The 26,831-nt window shown below is 42.2% G+C and overlaps 1 protein-coding gene and 1 long non-coding RNA gene across 24 annotated transcripts in view; one reads left to right on the top strand and one right to left on the bottom strand.

Annotated features, from left to right (window-relative positions):
* Window positions 1-26,831, top strand: part of MAP2 (microtubule associated protein 2) — a 241,669-nt gene that overhangs the window by 64,587 nt on the left and 150,251 nt on the right. For 18 of the 23 annotated variants that reach the window (XM_083471722.1, XM_083471734.1, XM_083471725.1 and 15 more), the window contains one exon: window positions 6,352-6,415. The exons of 1 other annotated variant lie outside the window; for it this stretch is intronic. The gene's annotated coding sequence lies outside the window, so the exon portion shown is untranslated. Of the gene's footprint in view, window positions 1-5,718; window positions 6,000-6,351; window positions 6,416-26,831 lie in introns of those variants that run through there. 4 more of the 23 variants (XM_083471735.1, XM_083471729.1, XM_083471732.1 and 1 more) reach the window with 3 other exon arrangements.
* LOC310693629 lies at window positions 13,030-15,358 on the bottom strand. The gene is made up of 2 exons (XR_014519283.1): window positions 14,193-15,358; window positions 13,030-13,275 (listed from the first exon to the last, which is right to left on the bottom strand). It is a non-coding gene; the product is annotated as an uncharacterized lncRNA (long non-coding RNA).

Below are 26,831 nucleotides of genomic sequence, written 5' to 3'. Positions count from 1 at the left end.
ACAGCTGGGAAGAACATGAAATTTGTGAACAGGATGGCAAGGTTACTTGTTAGTGCAAATATTTTTTTATTACTCTTAAATAAATTAAACGTATGGTTACAAATTAACTAACACTTCAAGGCATATGGTCTTTCGTGCGCATAGCATGACCCAAGATCCAGGGAGTTTGACTGCTGCACTTGTCCCTTGTGTCACCAGTATACAAGTATTTTTTGTTTTTGCTAACGCTGGTGTATCAGTTAATCCACAATATCTACTTATCTCAACTTTAATGTAAGCAGGTTAAAAAAAAGAGACCACTCACCTGTCCCAAGTTGTGTGGAAAAAAGAAACAATATATATGTATATTTAAAGCTAAGGCATTTGTGGATGGCGTTAATACCAGAGAGCCCTCAGATTCACAGAAAGACAGATGCTCTTTGCTCCGTCAGTAGCTAAGAAAAGGGGCTGCATGGGTATGAGCAAGATGATGCAATGTGCTGACAATACAACACAATCTGGGAGGTTCAGTCAAGTTCAAAGCAAACAGGCAATCCAATTCTGAAGAGCATGAACAGACGTACTGCCAAAATGCGATGGGCTGATGAGATACTTCCATGTTGGCTCTCTGTAAGGAAACATTAGAAGGGGAAGAACAGCAGTCCTTTATTCTACTGGAAAAATTTCCAGAATGATTTTTTTTCTAAAGCTCCTGAATTTTATTTGTGCTTCCTCCCCCTCCCCCCATACCTGCTGAGGGTGACTGTACTAGCTGAAGTCATCCATTGCTCCTCTCCCCCGTTGCTCATTTTGTTTTTAAAAAGGGTGATTTTTTCCTATACCAGTAACCACAGAGATGCTTAATAGCTACAGCTTCTGCCTTAACTGTCCTCACAGCAAAATCTCTTCCTCCCCCACCCCCCTGATGCAGTAGAGCAGACTATTGGTGTGTTTAAATGTCTTAAGTTATAGTTCCCATTCAGAGCTGGGCGGGGGGCAGGTATCTCTCTCTCTCTCTCTCTCTCCTTCTCAAGCAATGCCAAGGAGGCTGCATAAGCTTTAAACTATTGATTGTCTGGAGTCGCTGAAGGACTGGGTGGGCAGAAGGCTCAGTCGAGATAGGAAAGAGGTGCTGTTTGTCAGTAGAATCATAGAACTGTACAGTTCAAATAAACCTGAGGGTCATCTAGTCCAGCCCCCTGCAGTGCAGGAATCTCAGCTAAGTTATCTGGACTTATAGCCACCCAACCTCTGCTTAAACTGAACTGAGGCTTGCTAGAGAGGTTAAAAGCAACAAAAAAGGCTTTTATGGGTATGTTCGTAGCAAAAGGAAGAACAAAGAAACAGTGGGGTCACTCAGAGGAGAAGATGGTGAAATGCAAACAGGGGACACAGAAAGGGCTGAACTCCTCAATGCCTTCTTTGCCTCAGTCTTCTCCGATAAAGAAAACAATGCCCGACCTGAAGAATTTGGAGCAAATGATTCAGCAAAGGAAACACAGCCCAGAATAACTAAGGAGATAGTACAAGAATACTTGGCTAGTTTAGATGTATTCAAGTCTCCAGGGCCAGATGAACTGCATCCAAGAGTATTAAAAGAACTGGCAGATGTGATCTCAGAACCACTGGCAGTCATCTTTGAGAATTCCTGGAGAACAGGCGAAGTCCCGGCAGACTGGAGGAGGGCAAATGTTGTCCCTATTTTCAAAAAGGGGAAAAGAGAGGACCCAAATAATTACCGCCCAGTCAGTCTGACATCAATAGCAGGGAAGATTCTGGAGCAGATCATTAAGCAAACAGTCTGTGAGCACCTAGAAAGGAATGCTGTGATCACCAATAGTCAGCATGGATTTCTGAAAAATAAGTCATGTCAGACTAACCTGATCTCGTTTTTTGACAGAATTACAAGCCTGGTAGATGAAGGGAACTCAGTGGATATAGCCTACCTTGATTTCAGTAAGGCATTTGACAAGGTGCCCCATGATATTCTTGTAAAGAAGCTGGTAAAATGCGGTCTTGACTATGCTACCACGCAGTGGATTTGTAACTGGCTGACTGACCGAACCCAAAGGGTGCTCATCAATGGTTCCTCTTCATCCTGGAGAAGAGTGACTAGTGGGGTGCCACAGGGTTCTGTCTTGGGCCCGGTCTTATTCAACATCTTTATCAACGACTTGGATGATGGATTCAAGGGCATCCTAATCAAATTTGCAGATGACACCAAATTGGGTGGGGTGGCTAACACCCCAGAGGACAGGATCACACTTCAAAACGACCTTGACAGATTAGAGAACTGGGCAAAAACAAACAAGATGAATTTTAACAGGGAGAAATGTAAAGTATTGCACTTGGGCAAAAAAAATGAGAGGCACAAATACAAGATGGGTGACACCTGGCTTGAGAGCAGTACATGTGAAAAGGATCTAGGAGTCTTGGTTGACCACAAACTTGACATGAGCCAACAGTGTGACGCGGCAGCTAAAAAAGCCAATGCAATTCTGGGCTGCATCAATAGGAGTATAGCATCTAGATCAAGGGAAGTAATAGTGCCACTGTATTCTGCTCTGGTCAGACCACACCTGGAGTACTGTGTCCAGTTCTGGGCACCACAATTCAAGAAGGACACTGACAAACTGGAACGTGTCCAGAGGAGGGCAACCAAAATGGTCAAAGGCCTGGAAACGATGCCTTATGAGGAACGGCTAAGGGAGCTGGGCATGTTTAGCCTGGAGAAGAGGAGGTTAAGGGGTGATATGATAGCCATGTTCAAATATATAAAAGGATGTCACATAGAGGAGGGAGAAAGGTTGTTTTCTGCTGCTCCAGAGAAGCGGACACGGAGCAATGGAGCCAAACTACAAGAAAGAAGATTCCACCTAAACATTAGGAAGAACTTCCTGACAGTAAGAGCTGTTCGACAGTGGAATTTGCTGCCAAGGAGTGTGGTGGAGTCTCCTACTTTGGAGGTCTTTAAGCAGAGGCTTGACAACCATATGTCAGGAGTGCTCTGATGGTGTTTCCTGCTTGGCAGGGGGTTGGACTCGATGGCCCTTGTGGTCTTTTCCAACTCTATGATTCTATGATTCTATGATTCTATGATTCTAAAAACCTCCAATGAAGGAGTATCTAACACCTTTTGTGGGAGTCTGTTCCACTCTCAACCAGCTCTTACTGTCTGAAAGTTATTCCTGATAAAGCTATTTAGTCAGAATCTCCTTTCTTGTACCTTGAAGCCATTGGTTCACGTCCTACTCTCCAGAGCAGGAGAAAGCAAGCTTGTTCTCTCTTTCATGTGACATATGCAGGATATTTGAAGATGGCTGTCATATCTCCTCTCAGTCTCCTCTTTTCCAGGCTAAACATACCCAGCTCCCTCAATCATTCCTCATAAGGCTTGGTTTCCAGACCTTGATCATCTTGGTTGCCCTCCTCTGCCCTCCTCATGCTTGTCAACATCCTTCTTAAATTGTGGTGCCCAGAACTGGACACAGTATTCGAGGTGTGGTCTGACCAAAGCAGAATAGGTAAAGGTAAAGGGACCCCTGACCATTAGGTCCAGTCATGGCCGACTCTGAGGTTGCAGCGCTCATCTCGCTTTACTGGCTGAGGGAGCAGGTATACAGCTTCCGGGTCATGTGGCCAGCATGACTAAGCCGCTTCTGGCGAACCAGAGCAGCGCACGGAAACGCCGTTAACCTTCCCGCCGGAGCAGTACCTATTTATCTACTTGCACTTTGGTGTGCTTTTGAACTGCTAGGTTGGCAGGAGCAGGGACTGAGCAACGGGAGCTCACCCTGTTGCGGGGATTCAACCGCCGACCTTCTGATCGGCAAGTCCTAGGCTTTGTGGTTTCTAAGGTGCCACTGGATTTTTAAATTTTTAAAATAATTTTTAAATTTATTTCGACTATGTCAGACCAACATGGCTAGCTACCTGAACCAAGAAAAGGGGAAGGTGTCATCTCTCTGGCACCTTCAATGACAAAAAGTTGCACCCACTCATGCAGCTGTGAACTATGATTGTGTATAGGCTTCCCACCTAGCATGTGCCAAAGTTTCAAGGTCTGTGAGGTTTGTTGTTGCTAAAGTATTTCATAACCCATTATCATTGCACTCTTATACTGTTGTTATGCTATATGCATGTTAATAGAACAATGTTTGTGTCAAAAACTGTCAGTTAGGCTCCATACACTGTATGTGTTGTTGTTTTTTACATTATGAGGTATTGTCGACCCTGCTGATTTATATGGAACTGTTTTCTTTAACTGGAAAAGGGAAGAACTCAATAAAAGCATGTGTTTCTCTTCCCACCTTGCCAACAACATTTTGCTTAGTAACTTCTAAGTCATTTGACATTATTACTTGCCAACTATTTTATTGTCCAGTGATCTTGTTGAGCGGGAGCAACTGGGCACACAACTTATTTTTCTAGCAATAGCTGTATGTCAGAATTTATAGCTTTACCCTTTTAGGGTTGCCATACGTCCGGAATGTCCCAGATGTATCCAAAATACTGCAGTTGAAAGCAGTATCCGGGCGGAAATTGCTAACAATGTCATGGCAACCCATGAAAAACTCAACAACTTTTGTCTTTTGAAATATGGCAACCCTACCTTAGCACAACTTATGAAAATATTTTTACAGTTAAATCATAAGAATTTTTATTTGGAAGTGGAATTTACTCCCAAATTAGTGTTTATAGGTCTGTATGTGTCTCCGCATTATTTCTTCTTGACTTCCCAGGAACAAGACCTGGGATGCATAACAGATATTTACCAGAAAATAATCTTTCTGTAACATCTTCCAGTAACCTGACAATTATTCATTTGTGCTTTTGAGATTAATCATTACACACATATTCAGAGCTAGCTGCATTCCTATGCCAGCTTAGTATTCCTATCAGACATAATGAGATTTATTTATGAGTAAACAAGGCATGGTTATGAACTCAGCTGCCCTTGGAGCACTCTCTGTCACCTTCTGTGTTCACTATATTTAAAAAAGCAAATTAACAGGGTTTGGGTCAACCATAACATTTTACGCTTCCATACTCTCACGTAGTTCAGTTAGGCAGCTCATGCTGCAAAACTTTTGAAAGTGTCATTCTGTTGCATGGTTTTCATTTGCTTGTATATAATATTTCTGCTGATGTTTCCAATCCACAGCAGAGAATTTGTGGCTCAGCTAGTACATTTGTGTCATTAGCTATGGTGGCAAAGCCTGGTTTATAGCAGAAATGTAATTGCACCTTTTACTTGTAGCATGATATCTTTCTTTGAAAGCCAAAATAATGCTTGAGCATACAGTATATTTTCTCTTACAAGGAAGCTTCCTATTTCTTTGAGAAGTAAAAAAAAGTGTTTAGAAGACACAAAGGAATGTGTGTGTGTGTGTGTGTGTGTGTGTGTGTGTGTGTGTAGTGTGCATGCTGTAGTAACTTCGCATTTATAATCCCAAGAGATCTGTTTTTTCAGCAGCACATACTACTGCATGTAAAACATTTTATTTTTAAAAAATGGATTCATATAAATTTTAGTATTCTGTTGCCTGTGTGTACATTTGGCAGTGACACAAAAGGAAACCGGTTGATGGTTTTCCTGGGATTAGAGGCCTGATTACCAAGGACATGTTTTGGTTGGTTGCAATTAAAATGCTTGTCAGGCATTCGATACCAGGAACCCTTTTGATAGACGGCTTAAGCTGAGGCAAGTGCAGCATCCTATTGTAAGTGAGTGATGGCGGAGCTGGCTGCCTTGCCGTCATTCTGGAAAATTCTGTGGCCAGCGAGCTCCCTCTGTGTCTCCCACTCGGCCTCTTTTCCTTTTCACCACTGCGGGGACTTCATCTGATTTGCAGTTTTCCTCTTCCCCGACACACATACGGAAGCTGCAAGCTGGTGGCTGGCAGACTGTGTCTGTCTGGAGATAGACAGAGAGCTCACGGATACTAATACTCTGGGAGAATGGTTATGCTGCAGTTATTTAAGGATATGCCTTTGTTGGTATTGCAGCACAGGAGCTGGTAATGTTTTTTCCCCTTTTTGTTTTACCATCAGCTTTATGTGTGTCTTTTTAAATACCTGCAATATGCTGATCTACAGAAGCCCTTCCGGCTATATATTAGGTGCAGAATTTGCAAATACTAGATGAATGCAGGCTCTGTATGGGAGGCATAGGGTATACATATGTTTGCATTTCATGCATTTATTTAATTGCTTTGGTATATGGGTGGGGTTTTTTGAGGGGGAAATTTTGCATGCATTTTTGGGTTGCATTTTAAACTAAAGGGGTGCTTTTTGTACAGAAATGGAGGATAATACTTTTCCAGTGTAATAATATTAAGTGTGTGTGTATATGTGTGTGTTATTTTGCAGATTCTCCAGCCTTTTCTTTCTAACCAGACACACTCCTTGGGTTTGACTTGCTTGCAGACAAAAGGTAAGGCACAGCTCGTTTTTCACCTGTCTGTACTCACACAGCGGAGTGGGTGTTTCATTCACAGGCGATCTTTTGCATACGACTTTTTATTCTATTTTGATACACAGTACTATAGCTTTTCTTGGGCGTTACGGCTTGGCCATGGAGTACCATTGTGGAAGTTCATTGTGATGGCTGCATTCTTAAAAACTACTTGATGAGTGGAGACATAAGCTCAGTCATTTTGGCCACTGGGGTTGCCTCAAAGTAAAAAAAAACAGCTAAAAACCTTTGCTTTTCTCGATCACCTGTCAGAGCTGGACAAACAAAACAAGCACAAACATTATCCAGCCATTTATTCTCAACCATTCTAGATAAAGGGTATTAAGAGTGGGTGAACCTTTCTCCCTAAAAATTAACTGTGATTGCAGTTCTGTGTAAAGGAGTACATAAGGGATTAAATACCTTGGCTTGTTTCAGTAGGTAGAGTCTGCCACATACAGACAAAGCCGTGTTTGTTTCTAGGGAGGGAAAAGTCTGTTTTTGTTAAACCCCCGCCCGCCCCCCCCCCCACTATTGTAACTAAGAGATACATGTATCCTTGCCATTTATTTTCATGCTGTATCTTTATTGGGTAGGGATGTGAGGATACAGCAAATGCATCCCTTTTCTACCCCCCCATCAAGCCATTCAGTTTATAAGAGGCTACGCCTACATGTTGCCACAAAAGCTGCAGAACATTTTGTTGCTGAGACACATCAGAATATACATATATTATCCTGCCTTCCACTCATTCCTTTTTCGTTGCTGTAACAACACTTTGCAGCCATCTGCATGAGATACTGAGAAAAGAAAGCAAAATGTCTCTTTTTTTCTCTCTCTCTGGAATACATCTAATACAATACTCCATAACACAGAATCTGGGAACTGTTCTTTTTGGTTTGGGTTTTGAATGGGGCCTAATCTGTTCTGGGCACCCTCTCAGTCTGTGGGGGGTTGTTGTTTTTTTGGTGGTGGTGGGGTTTGGTGGTCACTTCACCTTTACCTAAGGTTCTGTAAATATAGTCCATGTCCCATGTTCATCTTAATGTAGTCACATAATGTTTTTTCACACATTCACATGAAAAAGTATGTTTGCAAACACATATGTCACATAAGTGCAATTGGCAAAGTATCAAGATTGGCTGTATTTCTCTGTAACCCAAAATTGAGTGTGATACATTATGTCAAATGGCATGCACGTGTTTGTGTTCAATGTATGTGTGTTGTGTGTCTGCATGCCCGTCTGTGTGCTTCACATGTTAAGTTCTTAACTGTTGTCTGCCTCCCTGAATCTGAATCTATCGTATTGTTTTATATACTAATTACCTCCCCCCAATGTCAACTATATATTTAGGAGAGATCAAAATGCAACTAGGCTTCAAACGCACATTCTGCTCTTTGTGTTCATTTTCCTCTGCTATTTGTTGCCTTAATTGCAGCACTTTGTCATCTTTACGTTTACCTGGTTTTTAAAAAGAATATGAACACGGGAAGCTGCTTTATAGTGAATCAGACATTGCTTACTATGGACTCCCCTGAATGGCATCAGCTCTGCAGGATCTCTGGCAGAGGCCTTTCCCAGGACCTGCAATCTGGGCCCCTTCTTCCTGCAGACCATGTGCTCTGCCATGTAACGATAGCCCTTCTCCACACATGAGTTGCTCTCTCCTTTGAGATTCTCCTTTGACCTTCTGCCATTAAGGCCAGTTCATGTTTCAGACCACGTGTGGATTGTACCCTTTGCTCACTTAGATCTCTTTGTCAGATTTTGGCAAATTTCCTTAAAAATAGCTCAACAACTTTGGCCAACGGACAAAACAAAAAAAGGCCAACAACTTTTGTGTCCAGATTTTCACTTGTTGAAACATGGCAACCCCACGATTATTATGCACAATAAAATGGGTATAGGTACGAGGTATGGAAGTTACAGGTGCAAATCCCTCTGCTGAACAAAGTGGAGGGACGTTATCACAAGATCTTATGAGATATAAAAAGTTAAGTACACAAAAAATGCTCTTTGTTGTTCCATGCAGTTCTTTTGCCATTTAATATTGCATGTATTTCAGTGTTGGCTTTTAAATCTGGCTAATAATCTTGTTTGCTGAGATCTAATAGCCTGCCACTAATCATAGAAACATGATATAGTGCCTCTACTATTGATAGAAAAAGAGGCTCTTCCACAAGCATTTGTAGCTCTGTGATGTGGGGTGCCACTTGGGAGAATGATTGGACTGGGAAGTTCACCTGCTACCTCTCTCCTCCTGATCACCCACTCCAGAAGCCACTATTTCCTCTTTAAAGAGGTCAGCTTGGGCTGCAGGAATCCACATTAGTTGCATGTAGCTCGTATCTTTGCTCTGAGGGGCTCAAACTGGACTCTTCATTTGGTAATATTTACTTTTTTAAAAAAAGATATTTATTGGAAAAAAATTGAATATAAGAAAAAATGAAAAATAAACATACAAATTAATAAGCAGTTAAAAACACATATTAATTTTCAGTAACATAACTTCCATATCCTTATTTCCTCCGACCTCCTCATACTTCCCTTCTTTGTATTCCAGTTCAGTTTGTTGGTTCAGCAAATCCTTACCATAGAACTTTTACCCATTTATAATCCTTTTTTCATATCTCCTAAAGCATTACAGCTGGAAACCACTTAATTTCTATCCAACATCTTTCTAACATTCATTAATTTTACAATATTTCTTTAAGTAGCCTTTAAATTTCTTCCAGTCTTCTTTCACCGACTCTTCTCCCTGGTCTCGGATTCTGCCAGTCATCTCAGCTAGTTCCATGTAGTCGATCACCTTCATCTGCCATTCTTCCAGAGTGGGTAGATCTTGTGTCTTCCAATACTTAGCGATTAGTATTCTTGCTGCTGTTGTAGCATACATAAAAAAGGTTCTGTATTTCTTTTGCACCAATTGGCCGACAATGCCCAGGAGAAAGGCCTCTGGTTTCTTCAATAAGGTATATTTAAATACCTTTTTCAATTCATTATATATCATTTCCCAGAAAGCCTTAATCCTAGGGCACGTCCACCAAAGGTGAAAGAATGTACCTTCAGTTTCCTTACATTTCCAGCATTTATTATCGGGCAAACATTTGGTAATATTTACTGTGACAATGCCTTTGAATTGTTGACCTTAAAAGTCTCTTCTTTCTTGAAAATCTAGCCAGCATGAGCAATGGAAAGTATGGCTAGCTATGCTTTTTTGTAAGTTCCATTCTTCAAAGAATTGTTTAGAAAACTGGCACTCTAATGCTTGAAAAGTAAGGGACATTTCACACACAGTTGAAATATTCCTCCATGCAAGACATCTCAAGTGTCCCCCCAGATGATTTTGCCCCATAAAGATAACATACCATAAATGTAACAACTTAACGTTGTAAGTTGCTTTGAAATGTTTTGTGTCATGAGTAATGAATAAATGTAATCATAAACAATAACAACATGCAACTCAGGCCCTCAGTAGATAAAGTGACAGCTATTGTGATGCTGACAGCTGAAATTGGGCTTCCATGATAATGACAAATGGCTGCTCGGAAGCTATAGCTGAATGTCCTAAGTTATGTTTTACTTTTTCTGAGTTAATGCTTCCCCATTGGATAGTTGCATGCCGGGACATTGGTAGCATTCTTTGATCAGGGGTACAGCTAAAGGCAAAGAGCAGGTAGATTGGAGTTCATTCAGGCAGAGCAACCAGAAGAGGTCCTGGGCACTGCCAAAGATCGCTAAGTTGGAGCTGTTGTTCATCCTGCCGTTGATCGTTTCTTTAGAGCCAAAGAAAATAGAGGTGGAGGTGTCATTCCAAGGCAAATCAGGGGTGAGGCATTACCACTGGCTTGATTGCATGGAACTAGATTTTGACTATATGACTTCTGCTACTGTTTGTTAAGGGATGCGGGTGGTGCTGTGGTCTAAACCACAGAGCCTAGGACTTGCTGATCGGAAGGCGGTTCGAATCCCCGCAATGGGGTGAGCTCCCGTTGTTTGGTCCCAGCTCCTGCCAACCTAGCAGCTCGAAAGCACGTCAAAGTGCAAGTAGATAAATAGGTACCGCTCCGGCGGGAAGGTAAACAACGTTTCTGTGCACTTCTCTGGTTCGCCAAAAGCGGCTTAGTCATGCTGGCCACATGACCCGGAAAAACTGTCTGTGTTTTTACATTTCCAAAGTGCTTGGCAGCACAATGAGGTTGTTGTTGTTGTTGTGTTTGTTTGTTTGTTTTAAAAAGGTAGAGCTGCCATCGTAAGTCTACCTCTACTATTGCTAGTACCTCTTTGTCTGAGATGCATCATGCCCCAACATTACTGTCCTTGCATCAACAGGTGAATTGGCACCTTTTTGTCCATTCCTTTGGGGAGGGATGAGGTGCATCCCCTTACTGTGTCCAAGCTACCGTTTGTCTTCTTCATAGTATTGATTTGACGTAGTTGCTTCTACAGGGAAAAGTTGGTTCTGGTGTTCCACATTTTGGCTGTGACTTATAAATATTTGCAATAAATAAATAAAATGCAAAGGAGGTGGCTGCTACTAGGCTCATAGAAGCTACATCTTCTGCCATATTCCTTACTGGAAACCCCATCTCATTCCCCACTATCATCTGCTGAGATGAGCAAAAAATAATTATTATTCTGACCCAAAGATGAGACAGAGGGTGAGAAGCAAAGAGTACTAGGAAGGAATAAGGTGAAAAGCACAGTGGGTTCAGCACCAGTCTTTGAATTGGTAATAAGATAAACATAGGTTTTCCTCCAAATTCTAATCTTAGCCATGTAGATAGAGGGGAGGCCTAACCTGCCCTCTCTGACATGCTAGGTATGACATGTAGAGGTCTGACATGTAGAGGGAGCATTGTTTTTCTTTTCTTTTTTAGTATGTGGAACCATTTAGACATTGAATCCTCTCACCTGCTGATTGAAATGAAAACAGAGAGCAGAGCCACATTAAGGCAGTTGGACTTAGCTCTCTCAAATCAAAATCCTACTCCTTGTCTTGTCTTATTATCCTCAAATGTCAGTTGGGTAGGTGAAGTTTAGCTTTCTTAAATCCACCCAGTGCAGGCTGAGAGAAGATTTAAATCAAGGAATTCTAGCTAGTAGCTCATACACATTTTGCTACTATGGCTGCGGAACCATAGCAATTTAGGGGTTTGTTTTGTCATATGCTCATTCTCACCCAGGCAATCTAGCATTATTTCTAAACCTGGCTTTCTAAAAATTCATTTCCATTTTCCAAACAATCTAAACTACATAGGAAAGTTACGAAAAAAACCCACAGGACAAAAAGTAACCCACTGCAGTATTATATTTTCAATAATTTACCCTATCTTCAAAATAAAAATAAAAATAGATAGCTTTAAATATATATTGCTCCTGTTGGCTCTACACCCCCTACACTTGTTGTCTGGCTTTTGTGGGCAGGTGCCTGGCTGGTGCGGGAATTTAAAATGCCTCAGAAATATTCCCTATTTGTTTTGGGTGTTGACATCCCCCACCAGAGACCTCTACAAACATTTTTATTTGTTATATTTTTCGACACTGGAAAGGCATGAATTAGGAATGTACCTGAAGTTTTCTTTGTCAAAGGCTGAACACCAATGATTTATCTTCACATTTTAAAATTTTACCCTGCACCATCCACAAGCAACAAGCTGAAACAGCAGTTTCTGCCAGGATTCATTCCAAAGGAGTTCCAAACTTGTGATTCAGGGACTGCTACTGTTTATTGGTTGCACTTGATGACATCATGCAAGTTTTTGCTGCAGCACTGGCAAAGGAGGCGTAAAAGTCTCCACTAGGCTTTTAGCAGGGGGATGGGGGACAGATAAATGATGATGTCAGGCCATGCAACAGCAGATCCTATGGCACTTACTGCTTTTTAGGATAACTATTGCAATGATGATTAACCTTGCAATTCTCCCTTGTGTTACAGAAACAACCAATTCTAGACATGAAAGGTTTTAGCAAAAGCTGCTGATCTTGTGGACAAATAGAGGGTAAATCTGTTTGTCGGCATCCATACCAGAAAACTAGTCAGAAGTAAAGCTACGCACATATTCTAATAGGGATCAACTATAAGCATGCGATAAATATTGATCTAATAGAAAATGAGAACCGTGTTGCTCCTGTTGCATGTTGTATCTCATGTCTGCTGCAGGTGGGAAGGTTCTTTTTAAAAACTCTAGAGGGCTTGGGGGCTGACTTTCATTGAGCTACCAAGTCACTCCTTCCTTCTCTCTTGCCCTTGGAGTGTACTCTTAATCAGTGTTAATGTGGGTCCCACCATGTCTGGGGCAGTTCCCTCTATTGCCTCCCCCCAAGGGCTTGGCTCGCTCAGTTGAACTCCATCCATAGTCTATGGTCTTCAGAGCTCTACAGGCAAGATACATGTGAAACAATAAATTATAAGTTTTAAAAAATGGTTTGGACTGGCTTAAATTGATTCATAAAGGAAATCAATAAGCCTCAGTGAAAACACATCCACCAGGGAGGAATTTGGGCCATTGACACTGAGAAGTGGGAATGTGTTGCTCTATTTCCATTGCAGGTTTAATATAATAAAGGAAATGTGGAACAGTTTATAAAATTAGATCTAGGCTATTTATTTGTATTCCTGTATGTTATAATCAGATTACTCAAAATGGCATAGATCAGCCTGTTTAGCGTTTGTAGGCTTTAGCTCTCAGTGCAATTGATGAGAGCAATAGACAACCATACAGATTTCTTGATAAAGCTGCTTGTATTGTATTTGTACATTGTTCTCCTTTGGAGCAGCTTCTCCCATTTCATCAGATGTGGACAATCGATAAGTACGGCTGCACAAAAATTTCACCTGTAAATTTTTTTCAGAGTGGAAGTGGGGAGTGGTGGGGAAAAGGTCCGTGAAAACACCATTTTTACACACTGTTCACAACCAGCTGCAGCAGAATTTTTAAAAATGTATTTTTAAAATATCCTGGCCCATCAACAATCAGGTAGCAGTCTGATGGTATCATATCATCTCATAGCCAGTTAAATTTGTCTAGGTGTCAATGTCACAAAGCCAGATTTGAGTGAGGGCAATTTATCCTGCTGCTCATACAGCTGAATGACCAGACATTTCCAGCCTATTTTGCAGCCATCTATTTCTGCAGCCCCAACAGTTATCACACTGCAGAATTCCACTGGTAAGCTCAGGATTTAACCTTAGGCCCCTTTGCTGAAAAAGGAGGATGAATTTCCTGTATGTGCCGCGTACTCCTCCTCCTATTATCATTATTACTTAGTTGATTAAAAAATGAATCTCAAAGCAACTTATAATTATGACCATTAAAAATAAGGGTAAAACAACCTAAAATATACAAGTAGGTCCAACTGTACCTCCCACCACACTAAAAGATGAGCAGAAAATTAATATCAAAAGGTCTGGGTAAAAAATAAGGCTTTTGAGAATGTTTTTGTTCCTAATTTTTGTGTGTGTGTTTTATACAAAACTACGTACCTGATACTGTGCTAATCAATATGTGTCATATAGATATCTGAACACATGGCGAAGCCAGTATGAAGTCATGTAGGAAATCAATGGGCTGGTCAATTTTAGGTCTTTGCTACAGGGGGAAGAGGTTGAGGAGTCATTGGACAGACCTTTCTTGAGTTTGCTCAGAGAAAAAGATATCCTCTTGACAGCCCTTATGTATTGTCATCTTAGTGTTCTGGTTCAAAATGGCCTTATTAGTTTGGACTCAGCTCATATTAAGAGAAGATACAAACCTGCCAAATAACATTCAGCCTTCCTACACTGGCATCACAGATGACTCTGTACCACCTTGGTCTTTATTTTGTTTTCTTTTGTTGTTCCAGAACAGATTTCCACTTTCTGTTCTGCATTAAAGCTCACGTGATACTCCTTAAAATGAAATGGCCAGATATGATTCTGTTCTTTTTTGCACATATGCTTCCAAAATCTCCCCCAAAGTGGGAAATTGATCACAAAAAGCCTTTATTTTTAGACACGAGCAAAACTACACATTATGCTTTAAATTACTGTTTTACAAACATCATCTCAGTTTATAGCTTACTTGTGCTAATACCCTCAACTGCTCTTTAAGGTCAGACAGTATTTTTATCCTGTATTACAGACAGGCTGAGAATGTGTTCAGATGCGGGTCTTTTGGTTTATAGCTCATTCTCTTAACCACCATGCATGCTTCATATGACATTGAGAGAATGAGTTATGAGGGCTTGTCGCAGCTTTTTTTGTCCCCACTTGATCGCTACTTTGATACCATCGTTTTGGATTTACCTCAATCTTTATTCTGGGAAAATAATCATATAAGCAGTCAGATTTGGCTGTACAATGACATCACTTAGGGCAAACAAAGCCAGTTCAAAGAGAAGGCAATTCTCTCTGTATGATGTTGCCCTCGCTCTGAATCCATAAACACCTTAATTCCTGTTCAAGTTTCCATGATCAAAAAGGGGGCATTTTCACAGAGGGCAAAAGAAATTTGCAAAAAGTGTCCCCTTTGTTTTGGATAAAACCCTATTTAGAGCCACTTGTTTTGCTGTTATAACAGCAGTATTAACTACATGAGCTACAGCTCAGTGTGGATTGTGGGATGGTCAAAGAGATTAAAGTTCAGGGCATTGTTTCTTGAACATGTCACCAACAAACAAAAAGAATTAAACTTGTATGTTTTACTGTTTCAATTTAGTTTAGTGTTGCGTTTAGTGTTAGAGTGAGAAGCTGGGTAGAACTTGAGAACATATATTTTCAACTTGTTTATAATTATAATCTGCTTGACTGACAATCCAGGTGGTAGCAGTCCAAGTTCTTAAATCATTGGTTTCTAAGGAATTATGAATGTCAGAATCTAGCTCCAGGCCAGTAGGAAAATACAGGCTGGCTTCCTTTCCAAGCCAGGGCCTCACCTTGTTACTGGGCAGATAGTGGTTGCCAGGGTGACCGGGAAGCGTGTGAGAGGACAGGGAAAAGTGTCTTTTACAGGGGGTGTGGGGGCAGATGGGTGCTGAGAAGAAGTAAGAGAACAAAGGCCTGTGAGCTGCTGGGCCGGCCAGAACGCCACGTGGGGCCTGGATTGGAGAACCATTTTGGCGCTTGCTGGAGGAGCTGCACTCAGAGACTGGAAGCCAAGATGGTCAATGGCTAGTTGCTGTGCTGGCTATGTTCAACCCCTCTGAATGCCAGGTGTGGTTGCTTCCCTTGGCCTTCTGGTTTGCCCCTGTGAGAACAGGATACTGCACTCGGTGGCCCACTCACCTGATGCGACGGGGTCTTGCGTTCTCAACTAAGAACCACAGCCTTTCTGTGAGGTTATTTGAGGGTGGAGGGGAGAGAAGCCAAAACTAAACGGGCCACGTTGTTCATGGAGGCTGGTCCTGTGAGCAGTTGCATAATAAGCAAAAATCAACAGGTAAAGCTTTCATAGGCATAGAGAGGCAGTGAATAAATGGTTGGTCGCTGTCTGCTACACAGTTGTTCTGGAGCGTTAAAGGTTCAGCGTCTCTAACTTCAGCTTCTGCTGAGGTGATATATCTAACTGTCTTCAGCTGAACTGAGGATCCGAACCCATGCCTAAGATTCCTGCACTGTCCTCTGGGCTGCCCTGGATCTCACCTGCAGAATTCCTTGGGAATCGGGTTCAAGACATGACAACAAGATGCAACACTTTCCCTTAGCACTGTTGTATTAGAAGCTTTCAGGGCCTCTGAGATCATGGCAGTGACTAACTGTTTTGAGTTCCTCCTGACAATTTGTGGTTTTTTTAAAAAAAGAAAAGCTAAGCTTGCACATGTTTTCTTATGAGTCTCCTCGCTTTAAGTTGTGACTCATACGAAAACACATGAAACACCTTCTTGTTTCAGATGATAATTAATGAGTGAAGTGAGTGCTGGAACAATCACCTCTACCTCATTGAACATGTGGGAAAGGCCAAAGTGCTCATGCGGGCTCCAACTCTGACAAACGTTTGTTTCCATCATCTGCTGTGATAGGTCCAATTGCAGCCAGTCTCCCATAGTGCAGCAAACTGGTTGAAGGGACTAGTGATTTCGGTTGTTCCAAAGGCTCTTTTGGGGTGCAAACACTATTTGAATCCAAGTGTTCAGCATATATTTTATTTCCAGTGTTGCGGTGGGGACACCCTGCTTGAAGGTGTGGCTTGCAAAGGCGAGTTTTTAAACCAGGCACCAATGCACATCAGTTAATAGCAGCAGTCTCCCAGTTTTCTGCCCTTGGGGGTTGGGGTGGTACAAAGCTTATTTTGAGACACTGGCTGGTTAAAGCCTGGTTCCAACTCTATGCTGTATCTGCACTTGAATTGAAGAAGGTCCTGCTAATAAGCAACTTAGCACTACTGGTCAGCTTCAAGCATAATTTTAATTGGCATACAGAAATCTATTCAGGAATAATTATTTAAACCGACTTAGCTATGAGAACAGAAGCAAAGATATTTGGTTAAAACAAAGCTGTCCAAAAGCAATTTTACATATGTAGTACTTTACCAAGCAAATTAAGAGGCTTGTTGCATGGTTGTGTTTGGAGAATTGTTAAAAGGCATTTAAGTTTTTCTTCACTCTTCTCCCTTACTCCCAGTGAATCACTTTGACAATATATATAGAATCATAGAATCATAGAATCATAGAATCATAGAGTTGGAAGAGACCACAAGGGCCATCGAGTCCAACCCCCTGCCAAGCAGGAAACACCATCAGAGCACTCCTGACATATGGTTGTCAAGCCTCTGCTTAAAGACCTCCAAAGTAGGAGACTCCACCACACTCCTTGGCAGCAAATTCCACTGTCGAACAGCTCTCACTGTCAGGAAGTTCTTCCTAATGTTTAGGTGGAATCTTCTTTCTTGTAGTTTGGATCCATTGCTCCGTGTTCGCTTCTCCGGAGCAGCAGAAAACAACCTTTCTCCCTCCTCTATGTGACATCCTTTTATATATTTGAACATGGCTATCATATCACCCCTTAACCTCCTCTTCTCCAGGCTAAACATGCCCAGCTCCCTTAGCCGTTCCTCATAAGGCATCATTTCCAGGCCTTTGACCATTTTGGTTGCCCTCCTCTGGACACGTTCCAGTTTGTCAGTGTCCTTCTTGAATTGTGGTGCCCAGAACTGGACACAGTACTCCAGGTGTGGTCTGACCAGAGCAGAATACAGTGGCACTATTACTTCCCTTGATCTAGATGCTATACTCCTATTGATGCAGCCCAGAATTGCATTGGCTTTTTTAGCTGCCGCGTCACACTGTTGGCTCATGTCAAGTTTGTGGTCAACCAAGACTCCTAGATCCTTTTCACATGTACTGCTCTCAAGCCAGGTGTCACCCATCTTGTATTTGTTCCTCTCATTTTTTTTGCCCAAGTGCAATACTTTACATTTCTCCCTGTTAAAATTCATCTTGTTTGTTTTTGCCCAGTTCTCTAATCTGTCAAGGTCGTTTTGAAGTGTGATCCTGTCCTCTGGGGTGTTAGCCACCCCTCCCAGTTTGGTGTCATCTGCAAATTTGATCAGGATGCCCTTGAGTCCATCATCCAAGTCGTTGATAAAGATGTTGAATAAGACCGGGCCCAAGACAGAACCCTGTGGCACCCCACTAGTCACTCTTCTCCAGGATGAAGAGGAACCATTGATGAGCACCCTTTGGGTTCGGTCAGTCAGCCAGTTACAATATGTCAACATGCATTTTGCATATGCTGCAGGCAAAAGTCCAACAGGAGGATAATGCTCACATTTATTTGGGTAGTTTGGGAATTAGCTTTAGGTTTGTGGAAAGCGCAGTATGTAGTTTCAGTATGTTGAACTTTGGACTTTATCCAGATGACAGATCTATTAACTTTTACATGCTGGATGACAAAACATTATTCAGATTAGTTGGAGTATAAGCCTGCTTCAGAAGTATCAGTCAACGTTCTCAAGGCTTCCTCCTACAGATAGAACACATGTTACCATGTAGTGGTTGCCATCTAAGGGGGCAGGGGGCAGAGACTCCCCAAAATTTTCAAGGAGGGGGGGCGTTCTCCTCAAAATTCCACGGCATGCATGCATGATGTCAGCATGCCCTGTGGTGTGCCATGAGGCGTGCTGATGTCATATGCACATGGCATTCTTGCATCATGTGGCCTCGACCGCCTCAGCTGCAGGGCAAGGCAGAGCGGCTGGCAGCGCATGTGTTTCTGAATTAATCACTGAGCTATGGGCACTCCCACTGTTTCCCAATTGAAGACAAAGGCAGGAGTTTGTGGTGACAGCAAGTTAAAAGAAAGGCCTTTAGTCAAATTAAAGGCAGCACCCTGGGACCTGGATCCCTTAATTTTAAAAGAAAGCCATGGACAGTGTTTGGAAGACTCATTGTTCTAGCCACATTTTGTGGCAGGGAATTTAATTAGTTATTCCAGTGACTATCCCATATCTCTATAGAGATATTTTTCCTGTGTTTTGTGCCCACTAATCTTCTCCAGTTCATTTATATACAGTACATTAATAATAATTTGTTATGTTTCAATAATAAGTACATTTTTAACATTATTAACTTTTCAAATTTGCAATGAACATTGGCGCAAGGTGGATTAAGGTATTACCTTAAGAACAAAAAAACTTCATCTCGCTTGAAAGCAAGACTGAACAAGCATTAATATATTATCCTTCCCTTTTCCCTTTTAGGTTAGTTTCTTTTCTCTTTACCATGCTTAAAACGTTCATTCCTCCCCCCTCCTTTTTTGCAAATTACTTGGCAGTTCTACATTCTCTCTCTCTGTCCTGCAGTGCAAACATTGAAAGTGTGTTAACAATGCATATGGGTGAACACAGGAGCATTACTGTTTTTTATTACTTTATTAACCTACAGTGGTGCCTCGCAAGACGAAATTAATCCGTTCCGCGAGTCTCTTTGTCTTGCGGTTTTTTCGTCTTGCGAAGCACGGCTATTAGCGGCTTAGCGGCTATTAATGGCTTAGCGGTTTAGCGGCTATTAACGGCTTAGCGACTTTAAGAAAAAGGAAACAAACTCGCAAGAACTCGCAAGACATTTCGTCTTGCGAAGCAAGCCCATAGGGAAATTCGTCTTGCGGAACGACTCAAAAAACGGAAAACTCTTTCGTCTTGCGCATTTTTCGTCTTGTGAGGCATTCGTCTTGCGAGGCACCACTGTATCTGAGCAAGGATCTGAGCAACCTGTGTTTGCTACAGAATCACTGTTCTAGGTCTCACATTACCCTGGTAGCACGACTGTCTCCCTTGTTGCAAAACACATCACTTATGTCATGTGTGTGCATGGCATAATATAGTACCTATGGCATACTTTCAGGAGCATCAGACTTGCTTGTGGCACATTTTGCACGATGGTGTGATAAAGCCCTTGTTATTCTTTTCAGTCTGTGTTAAAAAAAAATCATGTATTTTGATGATCTCTAAGGAATAGATATGGAAACTTCTTCAAAAAGGATAAGAAAGGTCATGTTATTATTTCCTAGTAATGTAAGTGACATTCTCTAAAATCAGCTTGGACTGATTAAACTACATAATGTAACATGGTCTGTGAAAAGAGGACATGGTGTCGGTCGTCAACTGAACTGATCTGAAGAAAGTTATTGTGGATAAGACACAAAGCCTTGTTACATTCCTGACTCCGCTGGTATCTTGACTTGCCTATTGTGGGGTTCTGATGATATCTTGGGCTCCTTTAATGGCAAAAAGAAAAAGAAAAAGGTGAGTGAGGTGAATTTACCTTGGATACTGATTGAAAAATTGGGACATGAGTTTTCTTAGGCAACAGCAGGTGCAAGAAGTGAGCTGAAAATGTGATGAGGTGATGTTTATATAAATACATGGATGAAGGTACGCTATTGAATAAACCAATGATAATGTGTGGGCTAAAGTGAATGGGAATACAACGAACGCATGCAGATTGCTAGAGTACTACCTAATATATAACCTAAGCAATCCTTGAAGCTGAGCCAGGGCTGGAGCAATAAACATGAATAGTACACACACATGGGCACGCTCAACTCTTTACCCTTGCCCAGTTTTAATAGTTAAATTAACAAGAAAACTCTGTGCACTTTGTTCTCCTCTGAGGACTATTCTTAAGGAGGGGTAATATGACTCTGTAAGTGAAGATTCTGAAATCTTAATTAAGGGGGGAGGGAAGAGTGAGATCAGGAACAGGGATACAGTTTATTAAGAAAAGCTCAGAAGAATGTATTAAATGGGAGGACTTTATTTGAAGTGGTATAATTGCTTCTTTCCATGTTTGGGGATGCATCATGTAAATCCCAGTTAAGGGATTCTTAAAAGCCGAATTGCTGGAGTATTTGCCTATGACAGCTATAGTCTTTTGGCACAGAGCACTTAGGAGCTCTTTGGGGCATATGCTTGGGAGTCATTTTTTGCTTAACCTGCCGTTGGCTGATGCTGTGATGTGTGTGCTGAGCTGAAATCGCTTTTTGCAGTCAGTCACACCCACTGCTTTTCAGGGCTGTGTGATCCAGTGCAAAAAAAATTATCTGAGCTACAATAATTATTATTATTATTATTATTATTATTATTATTATTATGTATTGAGTCAAAGGATTTTATATCTGTATTATTATTGTCTGTATTTGCATTAGGGTAAAGTAACTGCCTTTTGGTTCCAGAGGGTACAGCTACTATTGGTTCATTTAAGCTGCTGTATTTGGATCCTCTGTCTTATTGGTTCCCTCCAAAAGGCAGGACTGTGATTGCCTGATATTGTTCCCTCCAAAATGTATCCTTTCTTGCTAGTTCCCTGTCCCTATAAATGTAGCTTTCCTCTCCCCAGTCTTTAGTCTTGTTGCTTTAATAAAGAAGTGTTACTAGAGAACTGTCTCTAGCATGTTATATCAAGAGAGCTGAAATCACAAACCCCACGACACAACAACTATTATTATTATTATTATTATTATTATTATTATTATTATTATTATTATTATTATTACCTTCCTTCATTCGAAGATTGCAGGGCAGTTTACAATATAATAACACAAAAATACACACCATAATAACAAAAACAATACCCCCCCCCCCACAGCATATGATGGGTGATAGTTCCAGAGCTGGGTTAAGCAATAAACTGATTTATTAGTTTTAAATTGTTCTTAAAAAGCTAGTTTACTTTTTTTAAAAAAAATTGATTATGAATTCTCTGGTAAATTCTAGCATTTTGGGGAGCATGTAGGAGCGCACCCCGGAAATGATCTCTTTCAGCTTCTGCCTTCTGGAAGAAGGTACAGGGTTATAAAGACTAGGCCTGAGAAACAGTTTCTCTTCAAATGAGATTTTGGTTTTAAATGCAGTGTAAGGTAGTCTCTGGGACGCAGGTGGTGCTGTGGGTTAAACCACAGAGCCTAGGACTTGCAGATCAGAAGGCTGGCAATTCAAATCCCCACGACGGGGTGAGCTCCTGTTGCTCGGTTCCTGCTCCTGCCAACCTAGCAGTTCAAAAGCACCTCGAAGTGCAAGTAGATAAATAGGTACTGCTCTGGTGGGAAGGTAAATGGCGTTTCCATGCGCTGCTCTGGTTCGCCAGAAGCGGCTTAGTCATGCTGGCCACATGACCTGGAAGCTGTACGCCGGATCCCTCGGCCAATAAAGCGAGATGAGCACTGCAACCCCAGAGTCAGCCACAACTGGACCTAATGGTCCTTTACCTAAGGTAGTCTGTATGGGAGTATATTGTACAGTGGTACCTCGGGTTAAGAACTTAATTCGTTCTGGAGGTCCGTTCTTAACCTGAAACTGTTCTTAACCTGAAGCACCACTTTAGCTAATGGGGCCTCCCACTGCCGCTGCGCCACCGGAGCACGATTTTTGTTCTCATCCTGAAGCAAAGTTCTTAACCCGAGGTACTATTTCTGGGTTAGCGGAGTCTGTAACCTGAAGCGTCTGTAACCTGAAGCATCTGTAACCCGAGGTACCACTGTATTTAATTATGGTGTATCAGAGTTTTTAGGGGGTTAACCAGGCTGGGATAGCTGGGATAGCAGGCTTGTTGGTTTCTGAATGTCTTATGTAGATTATCGGTTTCGTTGTTCTGTATGGGACAATGACAATAAAGATTATCGTATCGTAAAAAGGCCAGAGCATATATTTAAATAAATAACTCAGGGAGAAGCTTGGTTGGAAGATGGGGTAGAATATTTAAATGGGGTAGAATACTTTAACTTAACAGAATAACCTAAGCCTTTAGAAATGAGGAAAGGCACAAAGTGGGCTAGTACAGTCAAACCTCAGTTCCCAAATGGCTCTGTTTTCGAACATTTCGGCTCCTGAATGGTGAAAACCTGGAGGTAAATGCTCCAGTTTTTGAACTTTTGGAAGCTGAATGTCTGGCGTGGCTTCAGCTTGAGGGCAGGAAGCTCTTGCATCACATGGGAAGCCGTGCCTCGGTTGTCGAACGTTTCTGAAGCCGAACGGGCTTCCGGAACGAATTATGTTTGACAGCCAAGGTTTGGCTGTAGCAGAGTAAATAAGTTTTCCTCAGATTCTGCTTTCTCTGTCAAACTATCCTTCAGCAGAAAATTCAGGTCAGTAGGTTTATTTGCTGGCACCTTGTTCTCTCTTGCTGCCTGCCTGCCTGCTGTGTTACTTTGAAAACGAGCTCTCTGAAATAAACAAGAATCCTTCCCAAGAGCAGAGCAGACAGACATTGTCATGTAATGATAGGGGTGCTTATCCAAGTGCCCACCAAGCCAAAACACAGCTGCTGTTTCACAAAATAGACTTGTCAGCTGCAAGAGCACCCCCACCCCCATGCAGTCAGGTCTGTTGTGGGGAGGGGGGTGCTGCTGATTAATGAAAGCATTCCCTACTGTACTTGCATTATCTGTGCTTAGAGCAATGTGGTCAAGCATTTAAGGACCTTAACCAATATTGATGAAGATGGTAAGTTCAAGTTTGAGAACATGGCTTTTTAATTGGCTCCAGCATGCATATTTGGTCTTGCTGAGACTAACTGGTAGCAGTGAGATGTAATGGATAAAGTGTTGGGCTTGGGGTACAAATTCTTCCTCAGGTACAATGTTCACTAACCTTAAGTAGACATTGTCTCTCTGTCTGACCCACCTCATAGGATTTAAAGTACAATACTTGGAGTTCCTTTGAGGATAGGATAAATAAAAGATGTCTTATTTACCTCTTACGGTAACGTAAAACAAATTAATATTCACTATGAAGGATTTCTGACAAAGTGTGAACATGTGAGAGTGTTGGAAAGAGTTTGAAGTTGCTGCTTGTCACTCTGAACCCAAATGAGACTGAAATGTCACTCAGACGTATGAATTCCTGCTTATATTCAAAAGAATTGCTTGGCCCTTTAATGCAAAATGTAGGTATGAATTAAATTATATAAATCAGAAGATAAAATTGGCAGATTGCAATGGTTTGATCCTAGTTGACATCTGCTAATAATAATAATAATAATAATAATAATAATAATAATAAATAAATAAATAATAATACGACCCAATTACCTGAGAGTAAGCCCCATTAAATACAGTGAGACTTCCTTCTGAGTAACCAGGGGAAGGCTCAATTTACAATAAAGGAATAAATACTCCCCGCATTTCCTTAAAAATGGTTGGCTGCGGAAGCATTGCAATTAAAGAATGTAAAGTGGATTGCTCATATTTTCCTTCAAAATTATAGGAAGGGCTTCATATGCCAGCTTCTCTATTTGGTGCAGGGATTTTATTTTCAGTATAAACAGGGCTCCGTTTTTGCACCAGCACCAGCACCTGCGCGCGCGCGCGCGCACACACACACACACACACCATTTTTAATTGTTCTCTGAGATGTGGAGGGGAGGAAAAAGGAAAAGCAGGACATTCTGGGATAAAATCAGAAACTGAGATAGCTTCCATAATTTCAGGACTGTCCCTGGAAAATCAGAACACTTAGTATTGTATGATACAGGTGTGGGGAACCTGTGGCCCTCCAGAAGTTGCTGATCTAAAACTCCCATCAGCTCCAGCAAAGCATGGCAAGGGAGCAGCTGGAGAGCCAAAGGTTCCCCACAAATTCCCTAACCAACAATAGATGAAGAAGAGTCAATACTCTGCCCCAAAGCAGGTGCCTGGTGGGTTCTTTTAAGATGACACATAATCTCAGTGCTCTTCTGTGAACTTCCTCATGTGTATATAGAAACATATTGTGGAAGAAGGATACCAATGTAGTGCCCTCCAGATGTTGTGGGCAAATTCACATCATCCCTGACCATTGGCCATGCTGGCTGGTGCTGAGGACAGCATGTTGGCTGCTTCTCTTCTAGAACTTTAATGGGATTGCTGCTAGTGATAGAATTCCAGGTTTCCATTAGTCAGTGGCTTTTATCATCCAAGCTTCCAAGCATCTCAATTATTTCTTCATTCATTTATTGCATTTATAGCCTGCCTCTCCTTTTAGGAGCTCAAGGAAGCATTCATGACACTTTCCCCTCACTTCCAAAGGGTATAGGAATTTTATAGCTGGATATCCATACTATCAGCAGTAAAGGTCCAGGGTGACAATAAGCTACAATCAAATTTGATATGGCAGTCTCTATACCTGACCATTGCAGATGCTGGCTGGGGCTGATGGGAGTTGTAGTCCAAAACATCTAGAGGTCCCCACATTGCAGTGATACACACACACACACACACACACAAAACATATAGCATATAGCACATAACACCCAGTTGACCTTGACCATGGCTTAGCTTGATGTCTGATTGAGCCCATGAGCCTGGGACTAGTAAGACATGTGCATAAGCAGAGTAGGCAGAGTAGTCCGTCTCTAGCATACCCACCTGTGCAGGGGCTCAGGAAACATTGTAGTGCGCTTATGTAGCATAATCATGTGGTTGTGTGTTAGGAAAATAGATGCCCTATTTCAGTCCATATGATTTCTCACAGAACACACAGGTAGGTTGTTTCTGACCACATACATCTTGTTTGTCTGTGCAGCCATAGGGAGTCATTGTGCAGTAACAGCCCAAGCTATATGTACATGACAAAGGCCATATGCTCTCAGTGAATGTTAATGCTTTCACGGTTTGAAGTGTTCTCAGAGTTGAAAAAGCATAGTCCTGATTATTGCTCCGCCTCCAGAAGACCCTGTGCAATAGGGGTAGGAATGCTGAGCTGATGGAAAATAAAACTAGAAAGCCAGCTATAACCCATGGTTTGCCGGCATATCCAGGCCCTCAGATTATCGGACTGAATTCAATTAAATCCTGTGCAGAGTAGACCCACTGAAATTAATGAACCTAAATTCAGTGAGTGTACTCTGAGTAGGACTAGCAGTGACCATCACCCATAGTTTGGGTTCCCAGTTGTGACTAGTGTGGACTATGGTGGTGTGACATGAGAGTTGAGCCACTGTTTCCTTTTGAAAAAGAAAGAACCAATGTGTTCTTTGAGCATGTAATACCTTCACTCCTAGCTTGCATCAGGTCCTGCACTTCTGCAGACTCTACAGTGATGTAGAGTGGAGAAACTCCAATTCAGCAACTGTCAGGGGTTCAGGAGCAGAGACGCAGAGAAGGGAGGGGACAGAGAGCGAGGGGGAGGAATACGAAGGAAGGATGAGTGGGGATGACGACCCGAGATCACCGAGCCTGTCTAGCGAGTCCGAGGATTCCCAGAAGGGAGCGCCAGCAGCCAGAGCAAGGGGGGAGAGCAGGGGGACACCCCAGGAAGAAGGGTCCAGAGAGGGATCAGAAAGCAGCAGTTGGAGATCGGGACCCACGTTCCCAGCCGGGAGCAGCGGGGAGAAAGGGGACCAGATATCGGGCTCCGGAGACTTTCAGAAGGAGGGAGGGCATGAGTCAGGAGTAGTCACGCCCATCTCGGGGAGCGAGGAAACAATCAAGAGGAAAGTGGAGAGTTGGGCGCGCGCGCCAAGTTCAAATGTAACGGAAGCTGGCGCAGTCAGCAGCCCAGAGAGTGAACCGGGTCCCAAAGCCCGCCGCAAGGAGGCGGAAGGGTCAGGGGGGTCCGCGTCAGAAGAGAGTAGGAAGGGAGAGACCCAGGGGGGCAGGAGGACCCAGAGACGGAAGGAAAGGCGCAGGAGGTGGAGCAAGGCTAGGGTATTAAGCTGGTGCGCTAGAGGCGGAGACTCAGACGGGTCTTCGTCGTTCTGACCTAGAAGAAGTAGGGCTGCACGTTGCAGTTTGGAAATGGAACCTGTAATCCAATAAAGACTCTTTGAAACTGAACGCTGGCTGACTTGGTCCTATGTGAGCTGGGACTGGGCGGCAGCCCTGACAGCAACAGAGACTTTTTATTTTTGCACATTAGGCTCAGTCACACGTAAAAACCATTCACATTGATTTGGGATTGTATCCTAAACTGTTCAGCTTGGTGGCAAACCGGGAAGTAGGAG

This window comes from Podarcis liolepis (genome assembly GCF_965112155.1).
Source record: "Podarcis liolepis genome assembly, chromosome: 1".
In the NCBI taxonomy this organism is placed as follows: Eukaryota; Metazoa; Chordata; class Lepidosauria; order Squamata; family Lacertidae; genus Podarcis; species Podarcis liolepis.
The sequence above is the reverse complement of the archived record's forward strand: the minus strand, read 5'-3'. Positions and strand labels throughout refer to the sequence as shown.